Source organism: Micropterus dolomieu, linkage group LG13 (assembly GCF_021292245.1).
Source record: "Micropterus dolomieu isolate WLL.071019.BEF.003 ecotype Adirondacks linkage group LG13, ASM2129224v1, whole genome shotgun sequence".
NCBI classification, from domain to species: domain Eukaryota; kingdom Metazoa; phylum Chordata; class Actinopteri; order Centrarchiformes; family Centrarchidae; genus Micropterus; species Micropterus dolomieu.
The window spans coordinates 8,668,415-8,673,778 of record NC_060162.1 but is presented as its reverse complement, the minus strand read 5'-3'; positions in this window follow the sequence as shown (position 1 = coordinate 8,673,778).

Genomic DNA, 5,364 nt, shown 5'->3' with positions numbered 1-5,364 from the left:
AAATGCATGGACTAGTTTTTCTGCATCATTTTTAGACAGGATGTTCCTGATTTTCGCAATATTACGTAGGTGAAAAAAGGCGGCCCTTGAAATTTGCTTAATGTGAGACTTAAACAACATGTCCTGATCAAAGATAACTCCAAGATTCCTCACAGTGGTGCTGGAGGCCAGGGCGATGCCATCAAGGGAAACTATATCTTTAGATAATGCGTCACGGAGGTGCTTGGGCCCCAGAACAATAACTTCAGTTTTATCTGAGTTTAACATTAGAAAATTACAGGTCATCCAGGTTTTAACATCCTGAAGGCACATTTGAAGTTTAGCTAACTGATGATTTTTATCTGGCTTGATCGATAGATATAACTGAGTATCATCTGCATAACAATGAAAGTTTATGGAATATTTCCTGATAATATTGCCTAAAGGAAGCATATATAAAGTGAACAGGATTGGTCCGAGGACAGATCCTTGAGGAACTCCATGACTAACTTTGGCATGCATGGAGGACTCATTGTTAACATGTACAAACTGAAATCGATCTGATAAATAGGACTTAAACCAGCTTAGAACAGTTCCTTTAATGCCAATGAAATGTTCCAGTCTCTGCAATAGGATCTGATGGTCAATGGTATTGAGTGCAGCACTAAGATCTACTAAAACCAGTACAAAGACAATTCCTTTGTCTGATGCAATGAGGAGGTCGTTGGGAATTTTCACCAGTGTTGTCTCTGTGCTATGATGAACTCTAAATCCTGACAGAAGAGAAGGAAATCAGTCCACAGCCTGTTATAGGCAAACTAGATAGTCAGGGAAGGTCTAATTTTTTAAGTTACATTACAATCCATTCAGACATTGGCAAGACAAAGCAACAAATACATGTAAATTGTTTCACATTCTTACATATGGCACCTTTAATATTTCACAACTGAAAATGTGCAATGTTTACTCTGCTAAAACAATGCTCAACTGCAAATGCACCCAGCTGTGGGTGCCATAGATTAGTTGATTAGCTCTAAAAATATCATTGTGTGGGTTGGGAGGTTGCATCCTGTGCTTCATTAAGGTTGGACATCGACGGGTGATTCATGGGGCACAGAGACTGGGCAGCATGGGTCAGTTCACATGAAGTCTAGTCAGTCTGCACAGAGATAATTCTTGCCAAATTTCATCCCTGGTTGTCTCATATAACATAATAGTTGCCTTGTCGTATTTTTGCTAAATGATGTAATTATTTACAGTGTTCAATATCTGACAACAGATAAATGAGAAAGACACGTGACCAAAAAACATTATGGAAACATACCATAGGTGTAAGCAGATACATCAGTTGGTCTTCTGCTGTATGTCTTAGAAAGTAGCAGTGAGTGTTTGCTGTAGTATTAAACCACACCATACAACGGTAACCATGTTTCAGTGTGTTTACTTCTTTACTAAAACCATTGCATTGTTTATCTGTGACCTACCAAAAGAATGGCAGAAGGAAAGAAGAGTTATAAAGTCAGAGAACTGATTCAGATCAGTTACACAGAAAAATTAAAAGTTTGCTAACAATAGCCACCATAAGATACTGGTCATACGTGACCAAGTTAGGCTGCCGCTGCAAAACTTAGTGTATTTAATTCAGCAGAGGTGTGTTTAATTGCTTCTGAATTCAACGTTTCATCTGTAGTAGGAATTATTTCTTCTTTCACAAATTACACTTTGTCACTTTTGTCACTGTCAAAATCTTGTTGTCACTGTAAAAGGTTAGAATTAATCTGAAAAAGTGGCAATACAGCCACCATGGGTTGTTGGTTGTAGGTTTCACCTTTTCCATCCAGCAGAAGAGAAAGTAAGATGATTACTCCCACACACACACACACACACACACACACACACACACTGTCTAGTATGTCAGCCTGCTGTTTAGATGAGGAATTCTCTCAACATGACTCACAGCTGTATTCAAAGAAAGACCCAGCCATGTTTGTGATAGGAAAGACATTTGAGTTTTGTTGCTCAAACCTCCTGACTCACTGTGATTCAACGGTACTGCCCCTTATTGCATCTCTCCATGGTTAGAGATGCCTTTAAATAGCTGCCTTCTCACTAACATGACTTATCAGTCTCACCGTGAATGTTAAGAGCAGAATGAAGGGCAATAGACGGAGCTGACATAAGACTTACTTGTTGTGGTTTTACTTGTGGCGTTACAATTGTAGAGACAGATTTACTGTAACTGAAACTTTCAAAGGCAACCTGCCTGCCATTAACAAGTATTTTGCCTGCCACAAACATAATAATTACGTTTTCCAAATAAATCCTATAAGTCTCTGTGTTAAATATATCCTCCTGTGAGACAGTGAGGTTATGCAATGTGTGTGCAGCTCTTTCCTGTAAAATGAGCATACATTTTCTGGCATATCCTATGTAGCTGTGGTGAGCAGCAATATGAAAGGTTATTAAATAATAGGGTAGAGCGGGGTAAGTTGTCACACTGCTCATAACTCCAACACTAGAGGCTCTATGTCAAAAATCAAATAGCCACTTTGTGTGACTTTTTCTATGTTCAACTTCCTGTTCACATGTGGTCAAGGTTACTCTAATCTGAGGTGATTTTTTTGCTTTAGAAGTAAATTTTTTATTATTATTTGCACTTGACATGAATGATGAAACAGTATGAATGTTCAAAATGATAACTTTGCACAAAGTAGAGGAGACAATAATGTATCTTTTGATGCTGACGATGGCACAATGAATAAGACTATGCCTTTGGTGTGAGAGACCCGGGTTCAATCCCCCACTGTGACACATGTCAGATTGTCTCAATGACCACAGTACAAATAAACACATACAACATGCTCAAAAAACTATGTGAAATTGTGTAAATACCTCTGACATCCGTATTAAATGATACTGTAATTAGAATATTATACATATGCCTGGACAAGACTTCATGACAGAGTATATATGGTCTTATACCGTAGGCATGTAGTGTGTTAGTAGATACAAACAGTGTGTTAGTAGATACAAACACACACACACTACATCATACAGTTATTAATTTAGTTAGGCAACAAGGATATTTGACAAATAAGCCTGTAATTCATTTGTAAATGCAAGGAGGAATGTGTTTTTGAAGGAAGGAAGGAAATTATCATTAGAAGACAGAGAGTGACAGTACACCACCGGACATAATGTCAGTCAGGCAGGTGGAGTTAAAGAACAAATCAATCAGAAGTACAGCTAAGGATTTTGACATAAGCTGCTGACATCTCTTTTGGCCTCATCTATGTGGAGCCATTTTCATACAGTATTCCAAAGAAGATGTGGTTTAAGTGTGGGCCTGCGATGTTTGCACCTCAGGCCAGGCAATTTATATGTGTGCCAGAACTGTGATTCTAAACACATGTCTGATTTGTCAGATACATATGTACATCATACAAAAATGCATATTGTTGCATTAGTGTGTTTAGACCACATCTGTTTAGTTAAGAAGTTATACATTTAAGCAAGTTATCTGCAGCATTAAATTCAATTACCATAGATCTATTTGCACTACAGAGAACGTTAGATTTTAAAGTTCAAAGTAAAGTGGTTGTGCCACTTAATGTGTGCTCTGCAAACATTTTTGTTTTGAATTAAATTATTTATTTTCCAAATTCTCTAGGCTTGATTGTTGATGGATTTTATTTTTAGTTCTGGTTACAATTTGAAATTGAAATCAATATTCACAATTAAGTGTTCTAATTGTTTGATAATCCAGTGTGACAACTTACCTGCCGTTGTCACAAGTGCACACTCTCTATTCAACAGTATACAGCTCCATAATGAGATAAGATAGGAAGATGTAATGAATACAAAACCTCTGCCCAAGACTTCATTCTTTCATTTGGTATGACATTTGTACCATTGTGATGTGCATGGTTTGTTGACTGTGTATTAAAGTCTGTAAAGAAGATGGAATTGACTACATTTTTTAGCCACTTGGGGACAGCGGAAACCAGCTATCATTTTTTAAAATTTATTTATTTTTACACCCATTATCACCTTTATAAAGTTGATATGGCAAACTTGTTAGCAAAAAGTGGCCTGTTTACACTTCCAGCAGACACAGATCAACATTAGCATTCATTTGGAGTTACACTTCTGTCTACCTGGCTAATGTGAGTCAAATTTTCATCCTCTTTTAGCTCTGTTTTTGTCTCCACCAACTACAACAACATATCAGAATCAGCCTATATGGGCCAAGTGTGTGTAGGCTACACATACAAGGAATTTGACAATTATTTTTTTTGCTTCTTCTTTATACTCTGGTTTGAAAATGTATCACCTTGTCTCAACAGTGAACAGCATTTCATCATTGATGTTTTAGTCACTCATTTAAATTTTCTGTAACTTATTGTCTCTTCCATAAAATGCTGAAAGTCTGGCCCAAACAGTTGAGAAATGGTAGTTCCAAAGGAAATGGTTGTCTGCCAAGAAGGTAAAGCCCTGAAAATATTCTAAATATAGCAAAAAAAAAACAAATAGGATTATATACTGTATATATATGGGTTTTTGGTGGGCCTTCTTTTAGGTGGCTGCCATCTACTACAGATAATACACTGATGATGGATAAGTACATATACAGCCCCACTTCAAAAAAACAGAACAAACACATTAACATAAAAAACAGATTACAGCAACTTCAAGTAGCATTCTTTAGTTTACATGGAAAATGGTAGTACTAAAGCTTCAACTGTTGCCATATTTACGATATCTACTAAAACAGCATGTGTAAAGCTTTTTTATTGTTTATGAATGAGTTTTACAATATCAGCAAATGTAGCATGACAGAGTTTTGGGAAAGGCCGACAGATTTACTGTGTGGTTTGTCAGAGAAGAATTTGTGACATGGGACAGTTCATGTTTTAATAATCATTGCTATCATAAGTTCCATGTCCCTGGTTTGTTGTGCGGTGTACTGAGCGAGTTCGATAGCACAGCAATTTGATAGCACAATAATCTTGGTCTCCGTATACATAGGAATATTATGCAACGTCTGCATCAGTTTGATCAACATAACAATGACAATCTGCCATTTAGCATGTGTCACGGGGAGTGAGCTATTGCCAGCCTCCTGCTCTGATTATGGCTCAGCCTCTATAACCAGACTGACCAACGACCTCTAGATGTGCATTTTAAGGTCATTCCATCCAGACAAACGCAGAATGTCATTCTGTGTGCAGCCTCCATTAGTCAGGAAGTGGCTGTTTGGGCAAGTGGTGGGAAGAGGACAGAACGAGAGGCAACACAAACACACTTAGGAAAGTATGAACCTATGTGCTTGAGTGATACTTCAGTGATAGAGGGAGGTGGAGGCCAGTACAATTAATACATTCA